This window comes from Macaca mulatta, chromosome 12, assembly GCF_049350105.2.
Source record: "Macaca mulatta isolate MMU2019108-1 chromosome 12, T2T-MMU8v2.0, whole genome shotgun sequence".
Taxonomy (NCBI): Eukaryota; Metazoa; Chordata; class Mammalia; order Primates; family Cercopithecidae; genus Macaca; species Macaca mulatta.
The window spans coordinates 52,388,656-52,404,415 of NC_133417.1; the positions used below are offsets into that span (position 1 = coordinate 52,388,656).

General features: G+C 34.3%; 1 non-coding gene across 1 annotated transcript; it reads left to right on the forward strand.

Annotated features, from left to right (window-relative positions):
• The first annotated feature begins 7,573 nt into the window (after positions 1-7,573).
• LOC114671551 (U6 spliceosomal RNA) lies at positions 7,574-7,680 on the forward strand. The gene has a single exon (XR_003721593.2). It is a non-coding gene; the product is annotated as a U6 spliceosomal RNA (small nuclear RNA).
• The last annotated feature ends 8,080 nt before the right edge of the window (positions 7,681-15,760 follow it).

The window sequence follows — 15,760 nt, forward strand, 5'->3', positions numbered from 1 at the left end:
AAAATGGCTAACACACGTGACAGAACCTCTCCTAAATTTTCATGAAAATTGCCAAGTGTCTACATGTGTGTTTCTATATCAATATGTAAATAAATGTATGTGCATGTCCATGAGTATCTGTGTGTTTGTCAGAGATTTTGTATGTGTCAAATGAAAATGAAGGTAGGCATAGGGAAAAAAGTAGAAATTTAGTCTCAAAATTTACAGAGGATCCCAAGGGGAAAAAACAGAAAAAAAAGAATTGGAGCAATAAGTAAAGATATAACTAAAGAAAACATTCCAAGCTTTTAAAAATGTCCTAAATACATGCATATAAATAATTCAATATGTTCCAGAAAAAAATAAGTAAAAAAAATCTATATCTAGAAGAATCCTTGGACAGTGTTTTTCAAGAATAAATAAATTTCTTATAAACATTTAGAAAAAATGTATTCTACACTTAAAGGAACAAAATTAAAGTTAGCCTCAGACTTCTACTTTGTACATTAAATTGCAGAAGATAAGGAAGATGTATACAGAATTTTGAAAGTAAATTTAATATCTAGAGTAATCTATTTGAAATGCATAATTAATCATATCTCCATATTAAAACTTCTCAAGGATTTTCATTGCCCTTATAACAATGTACCAAATCCCAACAGTGATTCACATGGCCATCCACCATCCACAATTGAGTTTTTACCCACTCTTTATAGGATTTATATGTCCCACTCCTCTTCACTTTCAGTGTTTTAAGTATACTGGTCCTCTTTCAGCCTCTCAAATTTGCCATCTGCTCCTACCTCAATGCGTCATTCATGGAGTTTCTGTTACTCAGAATATTCTTCCTCCTACTCTGCATTTCTGCTAAAATTTCAGGTCTCAGTCTAATGCAATTTTTTAAAGTGAAAACGTTCTCTGATCCTCAAACTAGGTTATTATGTTGTTCCTTCTGAATTACATACCCATATAATCACCCTTATCTCTCGTTTTTGTCTTCATATCCTTTATGTTTTAAATATCTGCTACCTAGTAAATTAAAAGCTCCAAGAGGGCATGGGCCATATCTGTCCTATTAACCCTTATAAGTCTAATATTTAACATTGTGCCAGGTACATAGAGGATGTTCAATAAATAATTGTTATAGGAATGAACATATTAATGAATGAAACACAAATATTCTTAAACGTTCAAGAGCTTGGAAAATATATTACCTATATGCCATTCTTTAAGAGTATGTGTGTATATGGGTGTGTATTTCAGCCACTCAAAATATTAATCAAATTAAAAGCTCAAAAATGAAAACAATGTACTGTAAAATGACCAGTGGTGAGGACTGAGATCAGTGAAATATGCATTTGCCTACAAAAGTATTGAAAACATATCACATTAAAGGCAAATAAATAAAATCCAATTTGAAGTTAGCTAAAAATTATCTGTAATATCTGTTAGTTATGGCATTATAGCTGATTTTTATTTTTTCACATGTTCTTTTATATTTACCAACTAGTCTATAAAAATATAATATTTTTATAATTAAAGAATTACATATTTTTCTATAGAAGAACATACAGTGAAAATTGGGGACTAAGCACAGTTACTCATACCTGTAATCCCAGCACTTTGGGAGGCAGAGATTGGAGGATTGCTTGAGCCCAGGAGTTACGGACCAGCCTGATCAACATAGTGAAACCCTTTCTCTATGCAATTTAAAATAAATTTTTTAAATAAAAAGAAATCAGAAAAAAAGAAAACTGTAGGGAAGGGAAGACTGTAAATAAAATGTTCACTGCATTGTCTTTATCAGGGATAGGTTTAAGGACATGGCCCTTTGACCCTATTTTGACCAATAGAATACAAATAAAAATCTGCTGAGAGGGAGCATTTCTGGAAAATATTTTCCTTCCTGATGAAAATGGGGGGGAAATGGGAAAAAATTATTTTTGCTTCTTTCTTTTTCAATTTTAGATATGGCTATGTTAGAAAATTATTCCACTACAAAACATCTGAAGATTGCTCATCTACTATACTGTCAGAAAACAAACAAACAAAACAAACAAACAAAAAAACCAAAAACCTTCTATTCTCTCTCATTATAAAGATTTGTTTAATTTGTTTATTTTTATAACATTATTTGGCTTTTTTAAAGATGATTTAGGTTTTTGTTTTAGATTGCAGATTTGTTACATGGGTATATTCTATAACACTGAGGCTTGGATTCGACTGGTCCTGTCACCAGGTAGTAAGCATAGTACTCACTAGGTAGTTTTTCAGCCCTTGTTCCTCTCCCTCCCTCTCCATTCTGGTAGTCCCCAGTATTTATTGTTCTTATCTTTATATCAATGTGTACCCAATGTTTGGCTCCTGCTTATAAGTGAGAATAGGCAGTATTCGGGTTTCTATTTCTGTGTTAATTTGCTTAGTATAATGACCTCCAGGTGCATCCACATTACTGCAAAGGACATAATTTCATGTTTTGTGGTGGCATAGTATTCCATGACATACACACACACACATATATATATATATATATATATATATATATATATATATATATATATATATATATAAAAACACACACACACACACACACACACACTATATTTGCTTTATCCAATCCTTCACTTATGGGCATCTAGATTGATTCCATATATTTGCTATTGTGAATAGTGCTGTGATGAACATACAACTTTATGTGTCTTTTTGGTAGAACAATTTTTTTCCTTTGGGTAATTTACTAAGTAATGAGGTTGCTAGATTGAATGGTAGTTCTGTTTTAAGTTATTTGAGAAATCTCCAACTTGCTTTCCACATTGGCTAAACTAATTTCTATTCCCACCAACGGTGTATAAGCATTTAAGATTTGGGAATTTAAAATCTTATTTTCAATCTACTCTTGTCTTGCTTTAACTTTTAGAAGATGCTCTTTAGTATGATGACTCCTACTGTTCTTTACACCTGAAAGGATTTAACCTGTTTTTATCCTGTGAGTTTTAGTTTTTCAAGCCCAATTCAGATACAATCTTCACTATAAATTATCTTTAACATTTTGAGGAGTAAATTCTTTTGGATTTATTTTTTGTTAATCAGCCACCTAATTTCATTAGAAAACTCTTGCAAAGTATTAGGGAACAGGTAATCCTATGTGCAATAAATATTCAAGAGATACAACTAGAAAACATATATAGATTCTGAGAATATGGAATAAAAATACATTTTTTTATTCCTCTCACTAAGTACAATTAAAAGTTCTGGACATTATATGTAAGACAAACATTAGTGAACTCAAAAATGGAAAAAAGAAGGCACACTGAATAGGACCTTCAGGACTCAAGAAACAACATGGTAATAAGTTCCCTGGGTTTTCTTTATGCCTCTATATTCTAGTTTCCTAAGAAACTGACAACCTCAAAGAAATAATAGTTGAAATTTTCCCAAATTTTTCAAGAGAGATAGCCTAAATATTAAGAAGCTAAGCAAACCCTAAACAGGAGAAATACTATGAAATCATACTACAAAACATCATAGTCAAAATTCTATAAACAAAGAAACCCTAAAAGTAATGAGATAGAGACAAAAGCTTACCTATACTAAAAAATAGTAAATCAGAGATGGTGGGTTTCTTATCAAAAACTATGAAGGCCAGAAGGAAGTGGCACAGTTTTTCGAATACTGAAAGAAAACAACTATCTACCGAGAATAATATACACGGAGAAAATATGCTTCAGCAATAAAGGGGAACTCAAGACATTCTCAGATGAAGCAAAACTAAGAGAATTGTCTTCAGCAGACCTACCCTAAAAGAATGGCTAAAAAAAAATTCTCTTAACAGAAAATAAATGATAAAAGTAGGATCCTTGAAGCAACAAGAAGGAAGAACTTTGTAAATAAAAATATGGATAAATGCAGTAGTTTCCTTTTCTAAATTTTCCCAAATCATGTTTGACAATCGAAGCAAAATTATAACACTGTCTGATATGTTTCTAAATGTATGTCAATGAAATATTTAAAACAATGCTGATGGAAGAAATCAATGATCTAAAGAACTGGAGATATATAGTTTAAGGATCAAAAGACTTTACATAGTAAAAATATTAGTTTTCCACAAATTTATATGCAAGTGTAGTGCAATTCCTATTAAAAGCCTCGCTACTCATTTTTCATAGACATAGATATAGACAAGATTATTCAAAAAATAATATGAAAAGGCAAAAGAAGTGGAATAGTTAAAAACAAAATGCAAAAGAAAAATAATATAAGAGTAATGAGTCTACCTGATTTTAAGACTTTTTGTCTGGCTGCAGTAGTCAAGACTGTGTGATACTAATGGAGCAATCCACACACAGATCAAAAGAACAGAAGAGAGAAACCATAAAGAGATCAACACAAATATGTCCAACTGAATTTTGACAAAGAAGCAAAAACCAATGGAGTCTTTTCAACAAAAAGTGCCAGAACAATTGGACATTCATAGGCAAAAATAATAGTAATCTTGTCACAAACTTTACACTTTACACTTACACAAATTTGTGTAACCTGACACCTTACACAGATTAACTCAAAATGCATCATAGACTTAAAGGTAAATTGTACAACTATAAAATTTTGGGGAAAAAAATTACATGAGAAAATGTTTGGGTTCCAGGTCTCGGCAAAGTGTTTTTAGACTTGACAATGAAGCATATTTATAAAGGGAAATATTAATAAATTAGACCATCAAAGTTAAAAACTTTTGCTCTGAGAAAAAATTATATTAAGAGAGTGAAAAGACAAGTTACATACTGGAAGAAGGTATTTGTAAACCACATATCTGACAAAGAACTAGTATCTATAATATATAAAGAACTATCAAAGCTCAATAGTAAAAAAAGCTAAATCAAACAATACAACTAGAAAATAGGCAAAAATGAGTGAACAAATAGTTCATCAAAGAAAGTAAATAGATAGCAAATAAGTATAGGAAATTAGGTCCAATATAATTAGCCATGGGGACATCCAAATTAAAACAACAATAAGACATTATTACATGCCTATACGAGTGGCTGACATGGAAACAGAAAGTGATAGCAGTAAATACTGTCAAGGATAATGAGATACTCGATCACTCATATGCTGCTGGTGGAGTTATGAAACAGTGTAGTCACTCTACAAAACAATTTGGCAGTTTCTTCAAAAAACTAAACATGCAACTGTTATACAACCCAGCAATTTCAGCCACATGCATTTATAACAGAGAAATGAAAACTTATGTTCATCCAAAACCTTTATACAAGTGTTCATAGTAGCTTGTTTGTAATAGCCAAAACTTGAAAACAACTCAGATGTCCTTTCACTGGGTGCATAATAATTAAACGAACTGATGCACACCTATCATAGACTGCTATTAAGCAATAAAAAGGAACAAATTATTGATAAACACAACAACCTGTAGGAATCTCCAGAGAATTATCCTGAGTAAAAAAGCCAATCCTGGACATAGAAAATGTGGTACATTTACGCCACAGACATATGCAGACATTAAAAAGAATGAAACCGTGTCCCTTGCTGCAACACAGATGGAGCTGGAGGCCATAATCATAAGTGAACTAATTCAGAAACATAAAATCAAATATCACATGTTCTTACTTATAAGTGGGAGCTAAACAATGGGTATGCATGAACATAAAGATAAAAATAATGGACACTGGGGCCTCCAAAATGGGAGATGGTGGAAAGGGGATAAAAGTTGAAAAATTATCTATTGGGTACAATGTTCAGTATTGGGGTGATGGGTATACTAGAAGCCCAGTCTCCACCAGTATGCAATACACCCATTGATAGGATTTGGCTGTGTCCCCACCAAATCTCATCTTCAATTGTAATCCCGATAATCCCCACCTGCCTAAGGTGAGACCTGGTGGGAGGTGATTGGATCATGAGGGTGGTTTTCCACTATGCTGTTCTTGTGATAGTGAGTTCTTATGAGATCTGGTGGGGGCTCTTCCCCCTTCACTCCTTACTCTTCTCTCTCCTGCAGCCATGTGAAGAAGGTCCTTACTCTCCTTTCGCCTTCTACCATGATCGTAAGTTTCCTGAGGCCTCCCCAGCCATGTGGAAATGTGAGTCAATTAAACCTCTTTCCTTTATAAATTACCCAGTCTTGGGCAGTTCTTTATAGCAGTGTGCAAACAAACTGATACACCCATGTAACAACACAAAAAAACAGAAATAAAATGGGTATTTTAAAATAATTTTAAAAAGAAAAAGTCAATATCCAAAGTTTATATACTCTATGATACCAGTTATAAAATATTCTTAAAATGACAAAGTTATAGAAATGGAGAACAGATTAGTTGTTATGAGGGATTAAGAAGGGAGTGGGGGCAAGAGGGAAGTGGGGACAAGTGGGAAGTGGGTACAGCCATAAAAGTGCAACACAAGGAATCTTTGTGGTACCGGAGATGTTCTTTATCTTGGCTGTAACAATGCCAATATACTGGTTTTTATATTGCAGTATAGTTTTGCAAAACGTTAACATTAGAGAAACCAAAAAATGAGTGCATGGATTTATTGCACGTAAACGTACAAGTATTTCAAAATAAAAAGTTTACTTAAAAATACATATATGTAAAACTTTCCATAATAAACCCTGATAACAATCTCTAACAAAAAGCAATGGATAAGAAAATTGTAAACCCATCTTGTTCATGAATATAGATACAAAATCCTAGGTTTAAATACCATCAAATCTAATTCAAAAGAACACTAAGGTAATGCTTTCTCATCTTAGCAAAGGATTTATTTTATGACTATGAAGAGTTTGATATTAGGATATTTAGTAAGCAGGATCATAATATTAATAAGCTTTAAAATATTATTATCCCAGCAGTTTCCAAATAGGCATTCAACAAAATCCAATGTCTATTACTTTTTTTTTTTTTAAAGGTAGGAGCAAAGACTGTTACTGTTCATCAAACGTTTATGTGCTCCATAATCTTTCAGTCCCTTGAATCTAAGTGGTCTAGGCATATGACTAATTCTTACCAATTAAACATTGGAGAAAGAAGAACAGGTGTGCTCCTCCACATGCAATCTCATGCAGATGGTTGAAAAAAAAAAAGAGCTGGTGGAGTTAGAATTTGGAAGCAGGCTGGGCCCCTGGGACACTATTTGGGAATAGAAACACTTAAGAGTTTCTATTATATACTATGACATGAGCAAGGGATAAACTTTTGTTGTATTAAACTATAGAGATTTCAGTGCTTTTGCTATTGCAGCATAGCCTTGTGTTACCCCCAACTAAAATAACTGATACAACTCTTCTGAATCAAAAGACAGAATCACATTTAATATTTTCCAAACCAAAATTCCATTGAACAATCACTCTGTGATCTTTGGAAAAGTGGTGCCTTGCATACCTGAGCTCTCTTTTAATAATTTTCAGCACATATTTGCGTACTAAAGGCTCTGAGGAGTCCTGTAGAAAAAAATTTGTATCTTTGTTGAATTCAACATTTCACAAACTTATTTCACAATTTAATCTTTTAAATAGTGAAACATCTATTGACCAGTGAATTTGTATTCTATAGAGCAAATTGAAGAAAATAAGGCACTTGTGCTCATTTTGACAGCATATATACTAAAATTGGAATGACACAGAGAAGATTCACATGTCCCCAGTGCAAGGTTGATATACAAATTTGTGAAGCATTCCATACTTTTTAAATAAGAAAAAAAAGAAAAAGTATTTTTTAAAAAAGAGAAAATACAGCACTGGAAGCATTTTTATGAGATTCAAAAAACAGACCAAAATAGCCACAGTTTTTGCTGACTAAAGTTATGTTCCAAGACTTTTATCATAGCTTTATTTATAGTATAAAACAAACAATAGATAAATGCATATCTCTAGGTAGAGATATATTTAAGCAATAAATATAAAATGAATTAATAGTGTTTTAAAATAGCATTGAATTCCTGAAAAATTCATATATTGGTGGAGTAAGAAAGTGGGATATAAAATTATACGTATAGTATAGAGCAGGTCAATATACACATATACTCACACCCGGACAAAGAAATACACCAAAATATTAATAGTAGTTATCTCTGGAGGCTGGAATCAGAGGTAATATTTCATTTTATTCTTCATACTTTTTAATATTTTAATCAGAAATATTAAACATTATTTTTAAAAGAAATATAGAGAAAGAACAGCTTCTTACAAAACGTCTGCTTTGTCTTTCAGCTAGCACCTTATAATTAAAATGCTTATTGAGGAGTAATAATCTCTTTCAGCATGAAACATCTCATATTCATGCAAAAATAATCTTACTACTTACTATTTTTAATAAGAAAAATGTGCTCAAGTTGAACAGTTTTTATCAAATACTTGATGTGAGTATGTAAAGGAGAACTTGACTTCGTAAAAACTGTACTATACAACAACATGTTACAATCACTGATAAGATTTGGAGAGGAAAAGAGAGTCTGGGGGCTGGCCGCCAGAAGAGTGGCCTGAAGCTCCAGTGAGTTCATCCCTAGAGTGTGGTCTAAAGGCAGGTGGCAATGTGGTCCAATAGCGTCCCACCAACACCACCACCATCGATAACACGCACACGGACACATGCACACACACCTTCACACTTCACAATGCAAGTTTCTTAAAAGGCCCTTTTCTTTTTTTGTTCTGTGCCTTCCTTAAATTTTGCAGCTGCCCATTTCCTCCTTCCAGGATTTTCTCTATCTAAAATTCCTCTGTTAAAATAAATATCTGAGAGAGCTTTTACTGCATCATTTCCAAGACAAATTTATGGCCAGTGGTAGAATCACTAGGAGTTAACTCACTGACTATTTTATCATCTTCATTGTATAAAAGTGGTTGCCTCATGGGCTACAATGATGAATAAATGACATTAATTAAATGTGCTATATAATTGTTCGTCATTGTTAAAGTTTTCTCAACTATTTTGATTCTGTGTGATCTATTATCACTAAAAAAAACCACTATTCTGTTGAGTCTATGGAAGTTTACATAGTAGAGTAAAAAATAGATTGTCTCTATAGACAAGTTGTAAAAATATACTAGTTTTTTTAATTTTAAATTGCCCATTGACCTTTCTAAATCCTAGACTGGAGGCGACCATTTCCATTTTTTAAAGGTCACTTATGACATTGCCAGTATGTGGTTGATAAAGCATTTTTTTTAACTGTAAGTTTCGAGATACAAGTACAGAATGCGTATGTTTATTACATAGGTATACATGTGCCATGGTGGTGTGCTGCACCTATCAACCCATCATCTAGGTTTTAAGCCCTGCATGCATTAGCTATTTGTCCTAATACTCTCACTTGCTTCTTCCCCCAACCCCCGACTGGCCCCAGCGTGTGTTGTTTCCCTCCCTGTGTCTATGTATTCTCATCATTCAAGTTGCACTTATAAGTGAGAACATGCAGTGTTTAGTTTTCTGTTCCTGTGTTAGTTTGCCGAGAATGATGGCTTCCAGCTTCATTTATGTCCCTGCAAAGACATGATCTCATTCCTTTTTATGGCTGCATAGTATTCCATGATGTACTTCTACCACATTTTCTTTATCCAGTCTACCATTGATGGGAATTTGGGTTCGTTCCACGTCTTTGATATTGTAAGTAGTGCTGCAGTAAATATACTTGTGCATGTGTCTTTACAGTTGAATGATTTGTATTCCTTTGGGTATATACCCAGCAAAGGGATTGCTGGGTCAAATGGTATTTCTGGTTTTAGATCCTTGAGCAATTACCACACTGTCTTCCATAATGTTTGAACTAACTTACATTCCCACCAACAGTATAAAAACATTCCTATTTCTGTACAGCCTTGCCAGCATCTGTTGTTTCCTCACCTTTTAATAATCGCCATTCTGACTGGTGTGAGATGGTATCTCAATGTGGTTTTGATTTGCATTTCTCTAATTATCAGTGATGTTGAACTTTTCTTCATATGTTTGTTGACTGCATAAATGTCTTCTTTTGAGAAGTGTCTGTTCATATCCTTTGCCTACTTTTTGATGGGGTTGTTTGTTGCTTTCTTATAAATGTGTTTAAGTTTCTTGTGGATTCTAAATATTAGATCTTTGTCAGACGAGTAGATTGCAAAAATTTTCTCCCATTCTATAGGATCCCTGTTCACTCTGATGATACCTTATTTTGCTGTGTAAAAGTTCTTTAGTTTAATTAAATCCTATTTGTCAATTTTGGCCATTGCTTTTGGCATTTTTGTCATGAAGTCTTTGCCCCTGCCTATGTCCTGAATGGTATTGCCTTGGTTTTCTTCTAGGGTTTTTATGCTTTTTGGTTTTACATTTAAGTCTTTAATCCATCTTGAGTTAATTTTTGTATAAGGTGTAAGGAAGAGGTCCAGTTTCAGTTTTCTGCATATGTCTAGCCAGTTTTCCCAGCACCATTTATTAAATAGGAAATCCTTTCTTCATTATTTTTGTGAGGTTTGTCTAAGACTAGATGGCAGTAGATGCATGGTGTTATTTCTGTTCTGTTTCATTGGTCTATATGTCTGTTTTGGTACCAGTACCATGCTGCTTTGGTTACTGTAGCCTTGTAATATAGTTTGAAGTCAGGTAGCCTAATGCTTCCAGCTTTGTTCTTTTTGCCTAGGATTGTCTTGGCTATACAGGCTCTTTTTCATTTCATGTGAAATTTAAAGTAATTTTTTCTAATTCTGTGAAAAATGTCAATGGTAGTTCGATGAGAATAGCATTAAAACTATAAATTACTTTAGTCAGTATGGCCATTTTCGCAATATTGATTCTTTCTATCCATGAGGATGGAATGTTTTTCCATTTGTTTGTTTCCTCTCTTATTTCCTTGAGCAGTGATTTGTAGTTTTCCTTGAAGAGGTCCTTCACTTCCTTTGTTATCTGTTGCTATTGCTATTCTCTTTGTAGCAATTTTGAATGGGAGTTCATTCATGATTTGGCTCTCTGCTTGTCTATTGTCGGTGTATAGTAATGCCTGTGATTTTTGCACATTGATTTTGTATCGTGAGACTTTGATGAAGTTGCTTATCAGCTTAAGGAGTTTTGGGGGCTGAGATGATGGGGTTTTCTAGGTATAGAATCATGTTGTCTGCAAACAGAGACAATTTGACTTCCTCTCTTCCTATTTGAATATCGTTTATTTCTTTCTCTTGCCTGATTGCCTTGGCCAGAACTTCCAATACTATGTTGAATAGGAGTAATAAAAGAGGGCATTCTTGTCTTGTGCCAGTTTTCAAGGGAATGCTTCTAGCCTTTGCCCATTCAGTATGATATTGGCTGTGGGTTTGTCATAAACAGCTCTTATTATTTTGAGATATGTTCCATCAATACCTAGTTTATTGAGAGTTTTTAACATGAAGGGATGTTGAATTTTTATCAAAATTCTTTTCTCCATCTATTGAGATAATCATGTGTTTTTGTCACTGGTTCTGTTTATGTGATGGATTACATTTATTGATTTGCATATGTTGAACCAGCCTTGCATCCCAGGGATGAAGCTGACTTGATCATGGTGGATAAGCTTTTTGATGTGCCGCTAGATTCAGTTTGCCGGTATTTAATTGAAGATTTTTGCATTGATGTTCATCAGGGATATTGGCCTAAAGTTTTCTTTTTTTGTTGTTGTGTCTCTGCCAGGTTTCGGTATCAGGATGGTGCTGGCCTCATAAAATAAGTTAGGGAAGAGCCCCTTCTTTTCAACTGTTTGAATAGTTTCAGAATAGTACCTGCTCCTCTTTGTACCTCTAATAGAATTTGGCTGTGAGTCCATCTGGTCCTGGGCTTGCTTTGGTTGGTAGGTTATTACTACCTAAATTTTAGAACTTGTTATTGGTCTATTCAGAGATATAAATTCTTCTGGTTTAATCATGAGAGGGTGTATGTGTCCAGACGTTTGTCCATTTCTTCTAAATTTTCTAGTTTATTTGCATAGAGGTGTTTATAGTATTCTCTGATGGTAGTCCGTATTTCTGTGAGGTTGGTTGTGGCATCCTTTTATCATTTTTTATTGTGTCTATTTGATTCTTCTCTCTTTTCTTCTTTATTTGTCTAGCTAGCAGTCTATCTATGTTGTTATTTTTTTCAAAAAACCAGCTGCTAGATTCATAGATTTTTTTGAAGGGTTTTCACATCTCTATCTCCTTCATTTCTGCTCTGATCTTAGTTATTTCTTGTCTTCTGCTAGCTTTTGGATTTGTTTGCTCTTGCTTCTCCAGCTCTTTTAATTGTGATGTTAGGGTGTCAATTTGAGATCTTTCTACCTTTCTGATGTGGGCATTTACTGCTATAAATTTCCCTCTTAGCACTGCTTTAGCTGTGTCCCAGAGATTCTATTATGTTGTCTCTTTGTTCTTATTGGTTTCAAAGAACTTCTTGATTTATGCATTAATTTCATTATTTATCCATGAGTCACTCAGGAGCAGGTTGTTCAATTTCCATATAGTTGTGTGGTTTTGTGTGAGTTTTTTAATCCTAGGTTCTAATTTAATTGCACTGTGGTCTGAGAACTTGCTGGTTATTATTTCAGTTCTTTTGCATTTGAGGAGGAGTGCTTTACTTCCAATTATATGTCAATTTTAGAATAAGTGCCATGTGGCACTGAGAAGAATGTATATTCTGTTGATTTGGTATGGAGAGTTCTGTAGATGTCTATTTGGTCCACTTGATTCAGAGCTGAGTTCAAGTCCTGAATATCCTTGTTACTTTTCTGTCTCGTTGATCTGTCTAATATTGACAGTGGGGTGTTAAAGACTCCCACTATTATTGTGTGGTAGTCTAACTCTCTTTGTATGTCTTTAAGAACTTGTTTTATGAATTTTGGTGCTTCTGTATTTGGTGCATATATATTTAGGATAGTTAGCTCTTCTTGTTGAATTGATTCCTTTACCATTATGTAAAGCCCATCTTTGTTTTTAATCTTTGTTGGTTTAAAGTCTGTTCTGCCAGATACTAAGATTGCATCTCTTGCTTTTTTTTTTTTTTTTTTTTTTTTGCTTGGTAAATTTTCCTCCATCCCTTTATTTTGAGGCTATGTGTGTCTTTGCACCTGAGATGAGTCTCCTGAATACAGTACACAGATGGGTCTTGACTCTTTATTCAATTTGCCAGTACATGTCTTTTCATTGGGGCATTTAGCCCATTTACATTTAAGGTTAATATTGTTATGTGTGAATTTGATCCTGTCATAATGATGCTAGCTGGTTATTTTTGCACACTAGTTGATGCAGTTTCTTCATAGTGTCATTGGCCTTTATATTTTGGTGTATTTTGCAGTGGCTGGTACTGATTTTTCCTTTCCATATTTAGTGCTTCTTTCAGGAGCTCTTGCAAGGCAGGCCTGGTGGTGACAAAATCCCTCAGCATTTGCTTGTCTGGAAAGGATTTTATTTCTCTTTTGCTTATAAAGCTTAGTTTGTTTGGATATGAAATTCTAGGTTGAAAATTCTTTTCTTTAAAAATGTTGAATATTAGCCCCCACTCTCTTCTGGCTTATAGAGTTTCTGCTGAGATGTCCACTTTGAGTATGATGAGCTTCCCTTTATGTAAATATGTGAACATATTAAAAATGTACTTACTAGGTCGGGGAAATTCTCCTGGATAATATCCTGAAGCATGTTTTCCAACTTGGTTGCATTCTTCCCATCTTTTTCAGGTACTCCAATCAATTGTAGGTTTGATCTTTTTACATAGTCTCATATTGCTCAGAACTTTTGTTCATTCCTTTTTATTTTTTTTTCTCCAATCTTGTCTGCATGCCTTATTTCAGCAAGATGATCTTCAAACTCTGCTATTCTTTCTTCCATTTGGTCAATACGGCTATTGATACTTGTGTATGCTTCATGATGTTCTCATGCTGTGTTTTTCAGCTCCATCAGGTCATTTATGTTCCTCTCTAAACTGGTTATTCTAGTTAGCAGCTCCTGTAATCTTTCATCTAGGTTCTTAGCTTCTATGCATTGGGTTAGAATATGCTCCTTTAGCTCAGCACAGTTTGTTATTACTCACTTCCTGAAGCCTACTTCTGTCAATTCGTCCATCTAATCCTCCGTCTAGTTCTGTGCCCTTGCTGGAGAGGTGTTGTGATCATTCAAAGGAGAAGAGGCATTCTGGTCTTTTGGGCTTTCAGAGTTTTTTCACTGATTCTTTCTCATCTCCATGAGTTTGTCTAGTTTTGATCTTTGAGGCTGGTGACCATTGGATGGAGTTTTTTGTGGGAACTCTTTTTGTTGATGCTGTTATTGTGCTTTCTGTTTGTTTGTTTGTTTGTTTGTTTGTTTTTCTTTCAATGGTCAGATTCCTCTTTTGTAGGGCTGCTGTGGTTTGCTGGGGATTCACTTCAGGCCCTATTCAACTGGTTTGCTCCTGTGCCTGAAGATGGCACTTGAGGAGCTTGGAGAACAGCAAAGATGGGTGCCTGCCCTTTCCTCTGGGATCTCTTACCTCGAGGATCACTGACCTGATTGCCAGTAGGAATGCTTCTGTATAGGGTGTCTGACAACCCCTGTTGGAGGGTCTCACCCAGTTGGGTGGCACAGGGAGCAGGACCCATTCAATGAAGCACTTTGACTGTCCCTTGGTGGAGAGGGTGTGCTTCACTAGGGGAAAGCCCACTCATCTGGGCTACCTGGATTCCTCCAATAAATTTTTTTAACCTATTTCTAAGGAATTCCATAATAGGAATTAGCTGAAAATACCTACTGTAGGCTGGATATACATATATATGGCATATATATGTATCTATTATGCTTAATCTATCCACATATATATATCACAGATATATATGTGGATATATATGTATATATATACATATATACATGCATATATGTATATATGCATGGATCGGTAGATAGATTAAGCATCATAGGGGCTTCTGCCTTTTTATTATTAACTACTAAAAGTATATTCTGCACAATTATAAACACTCATGTGTTGAGTACTTTATAAATTATTGATAACAAATTTCTTAACATAACCTATTTTCACCCCCCACCTAACTTTAGCTAGGTGCTAAAAATAGGTAAACAAAGTTTGTTATTATAAGAGGTAATACATACCCAAGAGAAAACTATATTATAGAAAATCATAAAATATGCTCCAAAGGCACCAAAATTTACATGGATTTTATCCTTTTTATGTATATTTTTTCTCTGTCTCAATTTTTCTCAATCTCCATTAAAGCAGTAAGTTGATAGTTTATGGGAAATAAAATTCGAGTTTTCTTTATCAGGCTTTCATGTTGCCAGTCTTAATTGATCACTATTTTAGCAAGATGGCAGCCCCCACTTTTTAAAGCTAAGAAACGCCACTGGGCATAGAGTGAGATGTTGCTTTAAACATGCTCACAACCACATTGTTGTTTTCATAGTTTGTCATGGGGTAAGGTAAGGAATGGAGAAAGTTAAGTACCTATTACAGTGTCAGCAGACATACTACTGAGATGAATTTATTTTGACCTTTATTCACATTCCATCTGCTCTAGTGACTAGGGTGAGTTCACAGGTTTACAATGAGTCAAGCTTCATTTACATTCTCAAAAATATTTGACAGTAACACACCCCGAGTGTAGAAACTAAGTGACTGAAGGATTTACTAAAGATGTTGCTGTGACCTAGGTGAAGTGATGAAGGTGATCAAGTAGGGCTTCTGCACTAAAAATACCTCAATGTCATGAGGTAGCCCCTGAACCAGCCATGTCATCATATAGTTGCCCCTGGCCAAATCATGACATGTTCCCAGTGGAGATGAAATCAATTAAAATAAATATCAAGAGCAAT